The following is a 19,773-nucleotide window of genomic DNA, read 5'->3' as shown; positions in this document are numbered from 1 at the left end:
TGTGTCATGCTCTTAAAAGAAACATTAATTTTTTCTTTAGTCTTATGTTACAGACCCTCCTTCTTTTAAATAGTATATAACAATGAACCAGTGAGCAACTCACCAACCTATCCTCAGGTGAGGGTGCTTTGGAGCATCTATTGTTTATTTTAGTGTATAATTTCTACCATTCAGTCTCTATGCTTAAAGTAACTACTCAAAACAAGCATCACCCAGGATCTTATTGAAATGCAGAATCTCAGGCTTTACACTAGACCTATTAAATCAGAATCTGCATTTTAGCAAGCTTACCAGGTGATTTGCATACACATTGATATTGAGGAGCACTCATTTAGGCATCAAATTTGATGCATAATTAGAAACCCACAGCAAGTTAGTATACTGGACTTGCCACAGAGAAAAAAAAAGTGCTGAATATTAAAATATAAACATTATCATCAGACACTATCCAAGAAAGGCAAAAGGAAACAAAATTAATGACAGGTGGGCAACTAGGGATTAGTCAAGTCCTTTGAAATTAAGAGGGCACCATAAATACTGCAGGTCCTAAACAAAGTAGTTACAAGGAACCAGCCCATGAGTGGATCAGGACTGCAGAGAGTTGAAGAGAATGAAATAATTACTGACCAAAAGCTATACCAAGAATGCCTCTCTACAGAAGCTACCCTACAGTGAATATACTCTAGATTTACTTTCAAGTTTCATTCCAAGTAAACTATCCTCTTATGCTAAATAGCATATGAATTTACACCATGAAATTAAAAGATGGTTGCTCCTTGGAAGAAAAGTTATGACCAACCTAGACAGTACATTAAAAAGCAGAGACATTACTTTACTAACAAAAGTCCATCTAGTCAAAGCTATGGTTTTTCCAGTAGTCATGTATGGATGTGAGAGTTGGACTATAAAGAAAGCTGAGTGCCGAAGAATTAATGCTTTTGAACTGTGGTGTTGGAGAAGACTCTTGAGAGTCCCTTGGACTGCAAGGAGATCCAACTAGTCCATCCTAAAGGAAATCAGTTCTGAATATTCACTGGAAGAACTGACATTGAAGCTGAAACCTCAATACTTTGGTCATGTGATGTGAAGAACTGACTCACTGGGAAAAGATTGAAGGCAGGAGGAGAAGGGGATGACAGAGGATGAGATGGTTGGGTGGCATCACTGACACGAAGGATATGAGTTTGAGTAGGCTTCGGGAGTCAGTGATGGACAGGGAGGCCTGCAATGCTGCAGTCCATGGGGTCACAGAGTCGGACATGACTGAGTGACTGAACTGAACTGATAAATTTATATACACATATATATATATATATATATATAAAATTGTGGTATTAATTAAATTCCAGCCTTCTGGTGTTTGTTGTTTGTTTGACACTCCTTCTCAAAGTTTAATACAAGCAGTTCTTTGATCATATGCAAAAATCCTTAAATTGTTTTGTGAGAAAAATAGCTTTGGCCTGGACTTAAACTCATTTCTTTCCTGCCTTTAAATTGTGCTATGATGCAACAGGAGGAGAAACTTGGGAATCTGGGAATGTAGTCACTTTATTAATTATTATTATTTTAATAAGGTTTCACATAAACTGTAGGATATTTGTTATAAAATCAGAAAAATAGAAAATTTAAAGTACAGCAAGGTGATAACTATTGCCCTTTTCCCGATTATATATTTTTCTCTATAGTTTCCCCCACTGAATTCCTAATAGTCCCCTAATTATAGAGAATGAGTAAAGCACAACTCAGCAGTGCTACTTGGGAAAATAAAAAGATGATACTAATGTCAGCTAATTAATAAGAGTTGTTCAATGCCTGGTCCAGAAGAGCAACGTGATAGAATCTCAAGGAACCCATGGTCCAATGGAGTGATAGACTGATCATTAGAGAACAGAAAGAATAGTATATAGGTGTTGGTATAACTTTCTTATGTGGCCTATAGACTAAATGTTCAATAACAATTTAAAGAATTGGGTGGAAGAGTGTTGGAATAATGAAACCATATTGCATGAGGAAATGATATTTAAAAATTTATTCACATTACTAATCAATAATGTCATATGCATTGTCTACTCTTAAATGTAAATCAATACTAACTTTCAAAAATGCAGTTCAGCAATTCATTAATTATTCTTTACAAATTGAACCAAAGAGTTGACCACAGGTCTTTCGCAGTTTCCTTAAATCAATGCAAAGGACACATCAAATGTAAAATGCTCCATGCTCCTAAGTTTACTCAAAATAATTGCTGCTAATGGGCTACAATTTAAATAGCATATGAATAAAAACATTTTGAGAGGTTACACCTGTTATTAACCTGTAAAGTGACTGGAAAGTAGCACTTAAAACTAAACAACAGTAAGATGGACACTTTAAAGGTTAGCAAATCACAACTGGAATACAGATTTAGAGAAAAGCTTGAAAGAAATTAAATTCTGTGTTTAGCTCAGATCAGATCAGATCAGTCTCTCAATCGTGTCCAACTCTCTGCAACCCCATGAATCGCAGCACGCCAGGCTTCCCTGTCCATCACCAACTCCTGGAGTTCACTGAGACTCACGTCCATCGAGTCAGTGATGCCATCCAGCCATCTCATCCTCTGTCGTCCCATTCTCCTCTTGCCCTCAATCCATCCCAGCATCAGAGTCTTTTCCAATGAGTCAACTCTTCTCATGAGTTGGCCAAAGTATTGGAGTTTCAGCTTTAGCATCATTCCTTCCAAAGAAATCCCAGGGCTGATCTCCTTCAGAATGGACTGGTTGGATCTCCTTGCAGTCCAAGCGACTCTCAAGAGTCTTCTCCAACACTACAGTTCAAAAGTATCAATTTTTCTGCGCTCAGCTTTCTTCACAGTCCAACTCTCACATCCATACATGACCACAGGAAAAACCATAGCCTTGACTAGACAGATCTTTGTTGGCAAAGTAACATCTCTGCTTTTGAATATGCTATCTAGGTTGGTCATAACTTTCCTTCCAAGGAGTAAGCGTCTTTTACTTTCATGGCTGCAGTCACCATCTGCAGTGATTTTGGAACCCAGAAAAATAAAGTCTCACACTGTTTCCACTGTTTTCCCATCTATTTCCCATGAAGTGATGGGACCGGATGCCATGATCTTCGTTTTCTGAATGTTGAGCTTTAAGATAGTGGCTGTTTTACAAACTTCCTGATACAGAAATAATCTAAAATACTTCTTCAAATGATTAAAATATCTTTTTTAGCCTTGATGCCCTTAAACCTGTCTGAAATGTTGAACTTGCTAAAGTTAGCCTTTACAACTCTGATTCTATTGTGCCCTGCCTGATACAATACACACTTTTATAGGATGCTTTATAAATTTCAACATTTTGTAATGAAAATCAAAATGAAGCAACATACCAAGATGGAGCCTGCCAGCAAACATTCAATATTACTCTCAAGGGATTTTGGCAGACTTTAATGAGAAAGTTAAATAAGCAAAGAGGAAATACTGGTGGGAGGGTAATACAAAAAAGAGGAGAAGGATGGCAGCACAAAAGTTAAGACATTAAAATAAAAAGCTACTATTTGGGTATTTTTAAGAAAAATTGGGAATTTGCAAATCAAAAAAGCCATGAAGGAAGGCAAGAAGTTATTGGATGGCAGGATTAAATTTTGTTTTTAGATCATATTAGTTGAAGTTGTTTATATTAGTAGATTTTCCTTATTGTGTTGGGCTTATGTAAACAAGCATGATACAAGAAAATGATACAAAATCTTACACAGGAACATCAATTTGAAGGAATATACACTGCATTATTTTTATAATACTATAAAGCTTATAATTTACATTGTTATAGAACTAGTCAACTTAGTACCACAGACTTATAGTTCATTTACAGCAGCCATTTTTCATGTAGTAAGAGAGAAATTAATAGATAAGTGACTCAGAAATTAATGGGTAGAAAACAAAAGGTGTACTTTCCTCCCGATTCTTTTATCTTGCATTATCAACATCTCTTATTACTTGAGGAGGAAACAGTTTTAGAGAAAACAGGTAACTTAGTGTTTTTGCTCTACTAAATATTATAGATGGGGTGGCTTAAGCAAAAGAAATTTATTTCTCATAATTCTTGGGTTAGAAAGCCTGAGATCAGGATGCCAGTGCAGTTAGGTCCTGGTGAGAGCTCTCTTCTTTGCAGACAGCTGTTTTGGTGTGTTCTCACATGATAGAGAGGAAGAGAGAGCAACATCTCTCTTGCTCTTCGTATAAAGACACTTATCTCATCATAATAGCTCCACTTTTATAATTTAATTGCCTCCCAAATGTCTCAGTTCCACATACCATCATACTAGGGATTAGTGTTTTAGTGTTTCAACATATGAAGTTTTGGGAGACACAAATATTCAGTCCTATTGCTGCTGCTGCAGAGGGCAATAAACTTCCCATAACAACCAGCTAGTTTAAGTCACAATTTGATTTGTCCCTTTTTTTTCCCTTTGCCGAATTTACTATGTGTGTGTGTGTGTGTGTATACAACAAAATCAAGAATTAAATTACTAAGGTAAATGTATGACTCTAAGCCATAAATACAAATCCTAATTGATGAGATACTTATTTGGTATTAGGAGCAACTTTCACCTATATAATATTTCTTCTTATAATTATTAAAGAAAACAGTAAAGTATCAAAGTGTTAATAATTATTTTATTATTTATTAAAAGCAAGCATTCATGTTTTTTAATTAAACACATTTAGATTTTTATGCATTTGAAATTTATAAAAGCTTATTTTTAAAACTTGGATCCAAATTGCTATAAAGAATTTTAGTTGAGTTATAATAAATACATGGTATAATGTCTTTTTTTTTTCAATAAATATGTGTTAGTCACTCAGTCATGTCCAGCTCTTTGCAACCACATGGACTATAGCTCACCAGGCTCCTCTGTCCAAGGAATTCTCCAGGCAAGAATACTGGAGAGGGGAGCCATTCCCTTCTCCAGGGGATCTTCCTCACCCATGGATCGAACCCAGGTCTCCTGCCTTGCAGGCAAATTCTTTAGTGTCTCAGCCACAAGGAAGCCGTTAAGTAGTAAGTTGAACATCTGTAAAATGTTTCCAATGACTTCAATATTTGAAAATATTCATCAATAGACTATCATGCACAGATTTAGAAAAGAATATTTATCAAAAGGAACCCCTTAGAAAAATAAGCTATATAATTTTACCTATATTTTGATTCAACTTATCTTTTAATTCTTCAAAAAGTATTAGTAACACAAACAGTAATTCTCAAGTAAACCTGTCAGTGGCCAACCTTTTCCAATAATATTTCAGTCACTTTTACAGGACAGATACTTTTTTTAATCAAAAAAGTAAGAAAGATGTAAATTCCTATGAAAAGAAAAATTTATGAGAGGCTACTAGGTGTGCCATTGCCATGTCTGTCATTTAATTGTGGCATTTATTTAATTTCAAACCCTCTTCAGTGTAACTCACATATATTTGAAATAAAATATGCAAATAAATTCAGTCTCTGGAGAAGGGTAAATTCAACCGTGAAGCAGAATAGATTTCCATTTTCCTAATGCACTTTGGCACTTCTGTGTGTCCACTTACATTAGCCTATGAAAGTATTCCAGCTCTGTCAGCCCCCAAGAATGTGTTAAAACGACATGGTAAATTTAGAGTTCTGAGCGTAAATAAGCCTTGTGTAAAAAAAGGCCTTCCAGACCACGTAGTTAAAGCAGAAACATTCCATGCATTTTAAATGCCTATAATCATAATTCTCCACCACAAAATGTAATATATGTTCTATCAGAATAATTATTTCCCTGTATAAGTACCAGTGCCACTAAAGCAATTGACTCGTTCACATTCTCTCCTGGTCAGTACACAGCCTAATGCTGGTGAGGGTGTTAGGAAGGGAAGAGAATGCTCCATTCAGGTATATTATGTTTGGACATTAAACACACAGTGATTAGTCAAGTACCTAACTGTACGATCTGATGAGGAAGAATATTACAATTAGTACAGAAATAAAAATATTTTCAAAATTTCCACTGAAAAGAATCATACTGTGCTGTGTTTAGTCACGTCTGACTCTGTGACCCCAAGTCCTGTAGCCTGCCAGGTTCCTATGTCCACGGAATTCTCCAAGCAAGAATACTAGAGTGGGTTGCCATGCCTTCCTCCAGGGGATCTTCATAACTCAGGAATCGAACCCAGGACTCACACATTCCAGGCAGATTCTTTACCATCTGTGCCACCAAGGAAGCCCAAGAATACTGGAGTGGGAAGCCTATCCCTTCTCCAGGGTAACTTCCAGACCCAGGAATTGAACTGAGGTCTCCTCCTTTGCAGGTAGATTCTTTACCACCTGGGAAGGCTGTAAAGAGAATACTAGTAACTAAAATAACGTGGAGGTGAATCTCCATTTCTGAGGTACTGGCATGACTTACTGGGGGAAAAACTAAGCAAAATAATGTGGTTTGCAAAGACAAGGTTAGACTGCAGTTAGCAGGCTTCTTTGAGCCAGTGTCAAATCATCTCTGCAGCTTCCTTACCTTCCTTACGGAGCACAGTGGAGATAAGCACATTGCTAACTGTTTTTTGATGAGAGTGTAAAATGAGAGATCAAGGTCAAAGTTAATGGTACGCATTTTTTTTTATTTTTGTATGTTTCAATAAGTCTATATTTAACTGCATATGTCTTTATGTTAGTGAGGTCTATTTTTTTTTCTTTTTAGAGGTCAAAAATCTCCATCTAAAATAATTCCTATCTTTTCATGAGAAAAGGAGAGTAAACATTAACATTGGGGCAATTAAAATGAGAAGGAGTCATTTAGATACCTCAATTTATCCTAGAAGGAAACTGATAAGAATTCACTTGCAATCATAAATGTCTTTGGGCTCATTTTTAAGATTGACTATTTCCTTCATAACTTCTCATATGGTTCTCCCTGTTTAGAGGTGTTTTCTTTTCTTTTCTTTTCTTTTTTAATAGGTATCCCAGAATGAATGGAGGCATTAAATCCATTTAAAACTTTTTCTCTAAGTCTAGAGGATAAAAACAAAAGAAGTTTTCTTCTTTCCTATCTAACCTGACCACTTTTCTGGGTCAGGCTTACTGTGAGCTGAGTTGATTGGCAGAAGGGGAAGCCAGGGTGCTCCTGCAGAAGGTCATTTTTCTCCACCAGCTGTGACTTTTTTCTGCCACTGCTATGCTGTTACCCACTGTCCTATGGCCAAATTTGAATAAATGGATATAAGAAGCCAAGTACTTCAGCCAGTACAGAAAAAAGAGAAGCAAAACTATAGCTTTGTATAAAACTGAGCTAGGTAAAAACATTTACTCATTTATTTTCTTATGCTCAAAACCTACATGTTTCCAGTTTGGAAATTTAAAGAAAACCTAATTTCACTCTACAAAAATAAACTCTGATGATAAAGGTGAATTTCTATAATTTACTAATTCTAGCCATTTCATTAAGTATATTAATATTTTACCAAAGACTTGACTCTTTCAATTTCTTTGTTTCTCAAAAAAAAATGTTAAGTGAACCATCATGTATTTGAGGTAATAATGAGGCACATGAGGACTGAGGAAAAGTGAAGGTTAGCATATGGATCCTTATGTAATATTCTAATTTCATTGAAATTCAAAATTAAAAAATTTTCCCCATTTTTTTTTTCTTTTTAAAATCATTCTCTTTTTAAATGTAGGGTTTTTGGTTTGGGCACAACCTCAAGATGAAAAAGTCATTGTACAATGGTGGTGGTTTAGTCACTAAGTTGTATCCAACTCTTGCAATCCCATGGACTGTAGCCCACCAGGCTCTCTGTCCACGGGATTTCCCAAGCAAGAATACTGGAGGGGGTTGCCATTTCCTTCTCCAGGGGATCTTCATGACTCAGGGATCAAACCTGAATCTTCTGACATTGCAGGAGGTCTCCTGAACTGCAGGTGAATTCTTTACTGACTAAGCCACCAGGAAAACACTCATTGGACAAAGTATCCCCAAAAGACCCTTCACTATAATCTACAAACATACGAGTAGCATCCTAAAGCTACTAGAGCAAGTAATATTCCATGATAGCTTCCATGCATCCTAAGGAGTTATCCATTCAGGATATCCAGGTTTGTCTCCCCACATGGCTACATATTCAGTTATGCTGTATTTAACTGGCCATTACAGGCTGAACTAGTCAGTACCGGGAATCATGTGTTATTCATATATTTGGCCCCAAACACCTGGCAACACTGACATAGTATAAATACTTGTGTTCTCAAAGAATGAATAAAATCCAGGGTAGATATTTGTAACTTTAGCAACATAGCTCAAAATGGAGGTCAGACAGTTATTTTAGGCTAGTTAAATCCAGGAAGTGGAAAAAAAAAAAAACTTAGCTATTAAAAGCACAGACTGGAATGTACCATAAAAACAATTCTAGCTGTCAAAAACTTACATGGAGGAAATGACAGGTAGAGAATACACTGGCAAAAAAGAGACTAAAATAATTTGACTGAAAAGTAAGTCCCCTCTGCCACTGTCCAGCCAGCTTGTCAGTTTAATTTGCAATTGGAGAAAAGGAAGGGAGATGAGTCAAAACAGGTGTTTGTGTTTTTCTCTTTTTAATGGGGGAAAATCAAGTGAAAGCATGGCTCTATCAGCTGTGAAGGGCTGCTGACACCTGTGGTTGCCACGTCCCATGCCTGTGAGATAGTCAGAAGCAGCTACAGACAGCTGATAAAACGAGGTGAGGACACAAGCAGGTGAAGCAAGTCACACGAAAAACGGTGTTGGATAAAAACAGAAGTAAAAGAACAAAAGGTACCCATAAAATGTCCAATTTCAAAATGTCCACTTTTATCTTTGTTTTTCTAATTAGTACAAAGTCATACTCTTTTTCTTCCTTCTGTTCACTAAAGAAAATGTGATGAAAATGTATAAAAATAAATTTTTTGGCCTTATGTGCTATATACAACTCTACATACCTGCCAGGCTCAACTAAAACACTGTAACATTCCGTGCTTGCTATTTATATTTCTTTTTCCTCCCTCCTTTCCCTACCCTCTCACCCACACCAGCTCAGTAAAAATAAAAGATCTATTCTCTGTGAGCAGAAACATGTGGAACTCAAGGGAATCTTGGCTTTAGCTACAGCTCCGAGGGGTCATGTGGGCACAGGTATAGGAGGATGTGAGCATTTACTAGCTGATGGAAGTCTGGAAGAGGACTGGGTAGGTGGGAATGATTTTTTGGTTGGGGGGTGGGGAGTGCATATGAGCTTATCATGACCACAGTTAGATTTTAAAGGTAATTTCAAAGTTACACAAAGCCAACTCATGATAATATGTGCCTTAACCTTCATCAGTATCTTCATTTTGTGATAATTTTGTTCTAAAAGAAGACCTAGAAATAGGACTTTAGTGCAACTGACTGTGGAAAATGTAAGAGTGATGCCATGAAAATGACTGATTTAGGCTAAAGAATAAAGGAAGACAAGAAAATTAAGTATGTATTTAAAAAGAATATTCCATTCAAGTTCTTGCTTTTTGATTATCAAATACAGCACCCTCTGCATGATTTTGGTCATGACAATGAAGACCAATTTGTGCACCATGGGGGCAGATGAACACTGAGACTCTTCCCAGAAAGAGGGTTGAGGGAGAATATAAGAATTCAATGGATATTACTAGGCTCAGCATGTCTGAGAAATTCATTACTAGCAAGTGCCTGAGTAAGATGCAGTTGGTATTTGAATGATTCATAAAATCAGTGGGTGAGCTGATATCTTTGGGAAAGGGAAGTTTAGGGTGTGAAAGAACAGCCTTTCAATGTTATACAATAACATTCACATAGGAATAATGACTTAGTAGATGAAGCACTGCCAGATACTAGATGGGGAACTTGGAGGGTTCACAAATGTCTAAGTTAACCTGCCTAATGGAAATATTTCCTAATACACAGTGAAGTAGATCACAGCTAGCAACCATAGAATGAGCAAGATATCAGTGAGATGCTAGGAATTAACAGCTCATAAAACTTGCCCTCAAAAAGCTTATAAAATTCTGTAAAGCAATTATACTTCAATAAAAAAAGTAAATTAAAAACAAAAATATTGCAAAAAATGCTTATTCCTAAGTAAAGGCACACAAACAATTTATTAAACTACATCACAGTCACTGAAAATAACAGAAATAATAGTGTGAAATGGGAACATAATTGAATGGTGTTAAATTTAGTTTTTGACTTTGAGGGTTAGAGAAGCCTTCCAGAACTGGTGATATCTCAGTAGAATTTTGAACAATGAGTTGTAGTTAGCTGCCAATAAGAACAATATGCAGTAAGGCATAGAGGCAAGCAAACAAAGATACGTAAAGTGTGCAAGGACCTATCAAAATCTAAGTGGTGAGACAGCATAAAGTGCTTACGTGCACAGCAGTGGTTATGGTGATTGAGATGGAAAGTGGGCATGTGCAAGGCTGTGGAGAGTCTTGTGTTGTATCAAAGAGCTAGGAGTTACCTTGAAAGCAAGAAAAAGCTCTTTGTTAAAGTGCATCCCTCTGGTGTAATATGGATGGTGTATTTTCCAAACTGTAGATATGCAGACCAATTAGAATAAATACAGTATAAGATTCAGGCAGTATTTGAAACTCTAAGGCTTAAATTTCATTTATGTATAAAAAATGAACATATTGAATAATCTAGTCTTAAAACCAGCTATAAAAAATAATCCATGAATTTTTTTGGAGAGTCAAGTAATACTCATCTCAGTACTTCTTAATTTTTATAATTATTTTTCCACAAAAAAAGTAAGCTATTGAAACCTAAATAGAATTGTAACTGTAAACAATCTCACTCTAATTTACTATTTTTGTTAACAAAGGAAATATTTTATTAATACATAATTATTAATAATAGGGACTTCATGGAATATTATGCTCTGATGATTATGAGCACTTCTAGAATGGAAAGACTAGTTTTGATGCCATTGAAGACTTAACTCCTAAAAATCTGGTTGTCAGACTGTCATGTTCATGAAAAATTTTTTAAACATTCACTAGTCTGACATTTGACATTTAATTAAAAAAAAATTCAAGCAGCTGGAAACCTAAGCAACATTAATCTTACATAAATTATGATTAATAGGTAGGTGTTTACCTAAGAAGTCATTTAAGAAAGTGCGTGGGAAGAATAGTAGTTCCAAGAGAAGCTCTATGTTAAAAAAAAAAAAGCAGCTCCATAGTTAACTAAACTTGGGCCTTGTAGGATTTTAAGTGAGTCACAAGCACATTAGCATCTTAAAAGCTCTGAGGAACACCAAAGGGAAAAGAAACTCTTTTTTACACTGGACATTTCCAAAATTTATTTAACCATAAAACTTTTTTTTTAAAGTGATATGTATCATCTTCATAGTACTATTCTTTATTGAGTGCTTACTTTTTACTAAGAATTTTGCCAGACAAACATTATCTTGGTTAATAATCCCATTGTTTAAGGTTTGTTATGCGTGTGTGTGCTCAGTTGTGTCTGACTCTTTGTGACCCCATGGACTGTAGCCCACCAGGCTCCTCTGTCCACAGAACTGCCCAGGCAAGAAAACTGGAGTGGGTTGCAATTTCATACTCCAAGGGATCCTCCCAACTCGGGAATTGAACCCATGACTTTTGTGTCTCCTTCATACCTCTGCTCAAATGAGGAATCTAAGGCCCATGCAAGGCACTATTTTGAAGTCCCACAACTGGCAGAACAGGGAGTAAACCTAGGACTATTGAGTCCCACAAACTATACATTTAGACAAGCCTCACATACTACTTTACTTACAAAGAATTTTTGCTCTTTTAACTCACTTGAAAACTGCTTTCTGAGAGAGCTTATGTAACGTTTCTCAGGTACATTGTTATTATTTTACTACTAACCTCACTTAAAAGTTCAAATTATTTAATGATGTTTTTCTAAGTTATAGTCAGCATATATTCTTGTGTATGTTATAATATATAATGCTTATTTAAATATTTATGAAATCTTTAAAATACTGAACTTTCATTAGGTATATTAAAATATTTATATACCCAGATTTAGTTTAAAATTTGTTCAAATAATTATTACCAAACTAATATATTCTTATATACTAACATATTATATTCTCATTAAACCAGTGTAGATATTGGGCATTTTAAGGTAGTTTTTCACTTAATTATGATGCATCCATCAAGTCAGAAATACTGTGTATATGTTCATTGCAAAATAATTTCTAAAAATCATTCACAGCTTTAATATGAGGAGAAATGCAACAATTAAGAGGTCTCTGAAATATGTCAAATGAAGATATTCTTTCATAAAGCAATGCACCACAAAAGGTCAGGCACTTGGTTGTCATTAAAAGTATATTTCAGGGTATTTTCCACACTGTTGTTTTCTAAGGATCTATTTTAAGAAACCAGAGAAGGCAATGACACCCTACTCCAGTTCTTTTGCCCGGAAAATCCCACGGATGGAGAAGCCTGGTAGGCTGCAGTCCATGGGGTCGATAAGGGTTGGACACCACTAAGCAACCTCACTTTCACTTTTCACTTTCATGCATTGGAGAAGGAAATGGCAACCCACTCCAGTGTTCTTGCCTGGAGAATCCCAGGGACGGGGAAGCCTGGTGGGCTGCCGTCTATGGGGTCGCACAGAGTCGGACACGACTGATGTGACTTAGCAGCAGCAGCAGCATTTTAAGAAACACGGTTCTTAAAGACGTCAAGTTTCTTAAAGACTATATTCCATGTAATAACACAGCTAACATCATATTTGTTCCAATTACTGTCAACATCCAAGAAACATATTTCAGAAAGAAACACTAATATGAGTTAAACTATAAAATAGAATTTTAAAAAGAAAATTCAATACTTTAGAAAAAAAAAAAACTCCTTGAATTTGTCATAGAAACCTATATAAAATAAACACACTGAATGAAAGAACTTATCACAGTTGTGATGCTTTTATAAGCATAAGTGAAATTAGTTACTGTCTTGCTGTATATATATATTTTAATCTAAAAACAAATACATTGATGTAATAAAATTCTATAGTCACAAAAAATGCACATTTAGTTGTCTTATGGACTTGCATATCCATTTACTCTATTCTACTAAATTTATTATGTAGGTAAAACCTTTAAGTCATTTACAACCTTCTCCTTCAGACTTTTACCATGGAGAAAATGAATATTAATACTTGTTTAGCCTAATTTGCTAGCAGCTCCAGTGTCCATAATCATACAGTCTCAAAGAATATCAGAATGAAAACAGGTCCCCAAAATTATCTAGTCAGTTCTAAAAATGAATACAGTACTAAGGTGACATTTTGTTTGGTCCAAAGAGAAATGAGAACAGCAAAAATAGTGCAGTGACTTTTACATAAAGTTTATCTTTTCGATCTAAGATATTGTCCTTCATTCTGAATTCATGTCATTTTACACTTCTGTGTTTCAGTGCCCTTTATTTATTAAAGTTCTTGTTATATCACTGACAGGTTTGAATCTAATCTTTGAGGAACAATAATCCAGACTAACCCAAATGAGACCGGGAGATTAAACTCAATGTAATTGATGTAAAATGCAAAAAAAAAATAAAAGTGCAGGAAGAAATTAACATTTGTTATCTACCATCCTTAACAACAACAACAAAATAATGTCTAATGCAATCATTTAGAAAAACCTGTGATAGAAACATTATATTCCTATTTTACAAACAGAGAAACTGAGATTTAGAAAAGTTACTTCTTTCAAGGTGGAACAGTCATGAGTAACAGAAACAGATTAGACATTCAGGTCTGTATGCCTCTGGAGCCCATGCTCTATTCTCTACACTTCTGCTAACCCCCCAAAAAGGACCAGAAAACCATTAACGATTTGATAGAACAGTCAATAAGTTGGAAAACCGAAGATGCTGGAGTGCTCACACTCATCATGTCCAACTCTTTGAGACCCATGGAAACAGCCCGCTAGGTTCCTGTGCCCATGGGGATTCTCCACGCAAGAATATTGGAGTGGGCTGCCATTCCCTTCTCCAGGGGATCTTCCCAACACAAGGACAGAACCTGCATTTCTTGTGTTTCCTGCTTTGACAGGCAGATTCTTCACCACTAGTGCGAAGCCCTGAAGTACTTGGAATTTCTCTCCAAATACTTGGGGATGAAGGTAGAAGGACTGAGCCCACGATACTTTCCTCTTAATGTTGAGAGTCTGCTTTCAGGCACAGGGAAAATACTAACCTGTAAGCCTGGAAGAAGGTGTTCAACAATTTATAAAAGCCCACCTTCCAAGAGCACTGGTGCTTAGATTGAAGTGAAGTGAAATGAAGTCGCTCAGTCGTGTCCGACTCTTTCCGACCCTGTGGACTGTAGCCCTCCAGGCTCCTCCGCCCATGGGATTCTCCAGGCCAAGAACACTGGAGTGGGTTGCCATTTGCTTCTCCAGGGGATCTTCCCGACCCAGGGAACAAACCCAGGTCTCCCGCATTGCAAGCAGACTCTTTTAACTTCTGAGCCATTAACTCTGTCCTTATCTTAGAGGCAATGCGTTTACTGAATTGCATTTAATATATAGTCACTACAATGCTACATAGCTTTTAAACTTTACAGACATTCTGGGGTTGTAACCAGTTAATTACAAACTCAGATTATTTTTGTTTTATACCTGAGCACAGTTATTTATTTGCATTTAGTTTCTTTGGAAGCCTTTGAGGATGATATGCATTTGGATTTATTGGACTTTGTTCTAGATTTTTATAACTGTAACTTTTAGTCACTTAAATTTATTCTATATAATTTGATAAAAGATATGTATTGAGTGAATATGGTGTACAATGCAATGTGAATATTTTATGTAAGTACAATATAGATGTAATACTCATATGCATAAGCTTCAAGGAATTAAAGTATGATAACATGAGTAGAAGAAAAACTAGAATAAAAGTAGACCATGTTAGTTGACATGAAACAAGCTGAATGTTATAGAACATCAAAAAAGGGAGAGATTTTGTGAGCTTGTTAAGGGCAAAGGCTAAGTTGAACTCTATGTACTTTTTTGCAATTTGCAGTACTTATCTTTGATGTGATATTTGCTATTATTTCTTTACAAAATTAATGATAAAATGCGCTTCTTAAAAACAGAGAATATATATTATAACCTTCTGACCTGGCAAACAGCTTAGTAATGTTTACCAGCCAGGGATATTTATTTAATAGATGAATGAAAAAAAAAAAATGAATGATCAGTTTGTGTGTGCAAAACTCAAATGAACTTTTAAATGATTCTAACACTTTTGCCACTGGGTAATCCTAGAGCTATCACTCAAGCTGGCTTTATTCTGCAGATTAAGAGCTTTTCTTAAGACAGATGTAGTGGGTCTTGTAAATCTGTTACAAGCTAATGATTTTCTTTTGCAGAAAATTGGTTTTCTTTTAACTGGTCATAGTTTAAGAAAGAATCTTCTGAAATTACATAATTTTTTCTTTTAAACAGAAAAACAAAAATAACAGTTCCAATTACACTGATTTAAAGGAAAAGGATTATTTAAAATAGTTTTATGACTAGTCCCAAAGAGGTGAAGTGGTTTTTCTCAAATCAGAGAAGGCAATGGCACCCCACTCCAGTACTCTTGCCTGGAAAATCCTATGGACGGAGGAGCCTGGTAGGCGGCAGTCCATGGGGTCACTGAGGGTCTGACACGACTGAGCGACTTCACTTTCAGTTTTCACTTTCATGCATTGGAGAAGGAAATGGCAACCCACTCCAGTGTTCTTGCCTGGAGAATCCCAGGGACGGGGGAGCCTGGTGAGCTTCCATCTATGGGGTCGCACAGAGTCAGACAAACTGAAGTGACTTAGCAGCAGCACATGGGAATAATGAAAACTTATTTGAAAGAACTTGGTTTTTTTTTTTTTTTTAATTTCTAAAACTACAATTATCTACAAAATGTACCACCAATATGAGAATGAAAGCTTCACAAAAACAGAGACATTTATTTCATTCTTGGTATTTGAGAGCCTAGAATATTGTCTGCTTCCCTAAATGTATTAAGTAAATATTTCTTAAATTAGTGAAAAAAACTGATGAAGGAATGAGAGGTGTAGAGCCAATGGTGCATTTTTAAAAATATATTCTAGATGAAAAGGGGTAACTATTTTTTAAAATTATGAACAAATAGTTATGAAAAGTTTTCTATGTGCCTGGTACTATTCTGAGAGCTAGAAATAGAGCAGTGAACAAAATAATGCCAAGCCTTTACTGAATTTATAGTCTATTGAGAGCAGGAAAAACAAACACACACACACACACACACAAATACACAGTAGGTTCTTAACTCTAGGTATAGAGTTTTTAAGCTACCAATGCCTAAAATGACTCCTCCTGCCCCACCCAGAAGATTCATATATATAAAATGTCTCAGGTAATTCTGGTATGTGAGGTAATTCATGATTCTTCATACATCTCAGGTAATTCTGATGGTCAGCTAGGGTAAAGACATCTATAATAAACAGACATAAAATACAATGTCAGGTAATAAGTGCCACGAAGCAAAACAGAAGTCTAGGGAGAAAAACTGGTAAGTGCTGCTAGAGGGCCATGTATATACTGAAGTAGAACATTTCAGGAACACTAAGAAAGTCAGTACAGCTGGAATGAAGCAGAAAGAAGGATGGTGCATTTTTTTTTCCCCCACTAGGAATAGGCCAGAGAAGGCAATGGCACCCCACTCCAGTACTCTTGCCTGGAAAATCCCATGGATGGAAGAGCCTGGTGGGCTGCAGTCCATGAGGTCGCTAAGAGTCAAACATGACTGATCGGCTTTACTTTCACTTTTCACTTTCATGCATTGGAGAAGGCAATGGCAACCCACTCCAGTGTTCTTGCCTGGAGAATCCCAGGGATGGGGTAGCCTGGTGGGCTGCCATCTATGGGTTCGCACAGAGTCGGACACGACTGATGTGACTTAGCAGCAGTAGCAGTAGGAATAGGCCAGAGGCCACTACAAGGATTTTATTCTTTACTTAGGTGTAATGAAAGAACAATGGAGGAATCTTAGTGAAGAATAACATTATCTAACATTGATTTCAAAGACATCTGTCAAGCTGCTCTGCAAAGAGTATGCTACAGAAGAGAAAGAGTAGAAACAGCAAGACAGGTCAGGAAGTACCAGAGGTGACAGTGGCTTTGGAGAGGATGGTTGCACTGGAAATAATGAAATATGATTCAATATGTATTTTGATGTTAGAAATGAGTACATCTTCATGTTTGTGATGTGAGGGAAAAGGAGAATAGTCAAGTATGATCCCAGGGTTTTTAGTTTAAGCAGTGAAGTGGATAGCAGTATTATGCTTTTAACTCTTGGAATTCATTTTTATGTATTTTCATCTAACTGAAAAAATTAAAATGGGTATTAGTGTCTCAAAACAGAATGGTAAAACAATCTATTCAAGATTCTCTTTCACATGTATATGTAGTCCTAATCATAAGGACATTTTCATAAGTATATGCACAACTATAAAACAATCTAAACAGCCTTTTCTTGTTCCATACTAGAAAATAGTGACAGGAAAAAAAAAAAAAAGACAAAGTCAACAGTTTGTTATAAGGCAGCTCTACCATATTCTAGTTCCATCATATGAAGCTGAAATGCTTTAAGAGTAATAAAAGCTAGGAAGAACAAATAAAATGAAAGTATTAAAGACAGACATGAATTCTTGATCAGATCAGTGAATAAATTTCAACCCAGTTAGAAGCTTTGAGATAGTAATGGCATGTTTAAATTGGCTGTGTATTAATTCTGAAGTTGCCATTTCTTTTTTGATAAAAGCTGAATAATGGTTGAGCTCCAATACTGTGCCTAATTTGCCATACAATATCACATTTCCTTATTTTGTTCCCTGCATCACTGCAAAATTGAAGCTATACATTTTAACCTAAAATCATTCATAGTGTTATTGGCAGCTTATGTTTCATCACATCTGTTCTGTTTTTAAAAGCGTTCTTCACTTAATACTTTTTTTAACATAATAGTCTTTATGAAAATAACATTAACTACCAATTATTATGTGGCTAAGGATGAGCCAAGGGTTTCACATATTCAAGTTATAATAAAAAGCACTAATGCTGCAAAAGAAATATTAACATTCCTATTTTTTTTAATGAAGAAACTATAGGCCTACATAAATTTAAAAAATTGGCTAGGACACTAAAGTTTCCTCCAGAGTCTAAGATTTTAATTTCACATACTACGTTTTTTTAAAGTATTCATTTTCCAAAAATTTTTAAAAAATAAAGTATCCCTTTGTTTCTGGCAATAAAGCATAACAGATTTTAAGAAAAATAGTCTTGACATAGATCACCTAAAAATATTACATGTATGGTTGAGATGATAGAAAATTCAGGGAAAGAAAATATTCAGGGGCCAAAATTATAAGAATGCCTGGAGAAAGAAAAGTTAATCCTAAAAATTCCCCTTTATCTTAAGAAGCATAGTGTGGATCTCTCAAGCTAATCTGGAAGGCGACAGATAAAACCTGGAACCTAGAAAATGTGGCAGGTTGAAAAAATTAAGTTCCCATAATACCAGACTTCTGAAAAGCAATACTATTGGTAAGTTAAACAGGAAAACCCCTCACCCCCTAGGAAAAAAGTATAGTAGGCATACTTGCTAAATTGGGCCTTAATAAATTGACCAACAAAAACTATTGCACTAGTTAAAAATAAACACAGCCTGGCTTTATGCCACTTACAGGAAAATGCCTAAAACATAAGTACACTGTAAGATAGTGTTAAAGGACAGAAAAAGATGTCAGGCAAATTCTAAATAAACAGACAAAAAATATCGGATATAGTTATTTTAATTTCAAAGTAAATCATAAGAAAAAATAGTGTAACAAATCAACACACAAAGAGATAATGAAAGTCACTACAAACTGATTTAAGATTCAATTCAACAGAAAGAAAAACTGCTTAAAACTGTTTAATTTTAGATGGACTTATAAGATAGCTACAAAATATTTAAGCAAAAAATCGACATTGTCACTAGAATAAAATGACCAATATATCATTATAATGGCAGGTGTTAACAACTCTTGGTAATTATCAGATCATGCAGACTAAAAGAAAAAAAAAATAGGAAAGTACACAGAAGATGTGAACAAATTAAGTAATGAGACTGACATGATGGTCATAAATGAACTGGGTTCACAATACTTGAAAGAATACAATTTTCTAAGAACTCTTGAAATGTTTACAAATATTAAATGTATACTATAAAGCTGAAAATTTCATGACTATCCTCTTATTACAATAATATTTAGAAATGAAAACTAGAAAGTTTCATTTTTAAGAACCTTATTTGTTGAAAATTTAATAAATTCTAAGAATTTAAGAGTGAAAGAAAATCATAATGATTATTTAAAAAAACTCAATACCAACAATTAAATATACTATGTTATCAAAACTTGAGGAACATACATACCCAGCATAGAGAGAAAAAACTATAAACATAAATTATTTATATTTTGTCAGAAGACTGAAAATTAGTGCACTAAGCATTTAAATTTATGCCAGAAAAAGAACAAGAGGACAAATTCAAAGGAGGTTAAAAACAAGAAATTGATTTTAAAAACAGCAGAAATAATGTATTAGTAAATCAAATACAGAAATGATCATAACTTCCAAATAATTAAATATTGATTCAAGAAAATTAAGAAAAATAACAAATATCTAACAAAATAAATAAAAAGAGAGAAGTAATAAAAACAATAATACAAATGAAAAAGGGAACA

At 35.2% G+C, this 19,773-nt stretch overlaps 1 protein-coding gene and 1 long non-coding RNA gene across 4 annotated transcripts in view; both read right to left on the bottom strand.

Moving 5' to 3' along the window:
- NEGR1 (neuronal growth regulator 1) overlaps nt 1-19,773 on the bottom strand; it is a 1,047,432-nt gene that overhangs the window by 712,374 nt on the left and 315,285 nt on the right. The window lies entirely within an intron of this gene.
- Nucleotides 4,644-7,197, bottom strand: LOC129655272 (uncharacterized). The gene is made up of 3 exons (XR_008715860.1): nt 7,087-7,197; nt 6,192-6,344; nt 4,644-5,061 (listed from the first exon to the last, which is right to left on the bottom strand). It is a non-coding gene; the product is annotated as an uncharacterized LOC129655272 (long non-coding RNA).

The sequence above is a fragment of the Bubalus kerabau genome, chromosome 6 (assembly GCF_029407905.1).
Source record: "Bubalus kerabau isolate K-KA32 ecotype Philippines breed swamp buffalo chromosome 6, PCC_UOA_SB_1v2, whole genome shotgun sequence".
Taxonomy (NCBI): Eukaryota; Metazoa; Chordata; class Mammalia; order Artiodactyla; family Bovidae; genus Bubalus; species Bubalus kerabau.
This window is presented reverse-complemented; position numbering and strand designations above follow the sequence as displayed.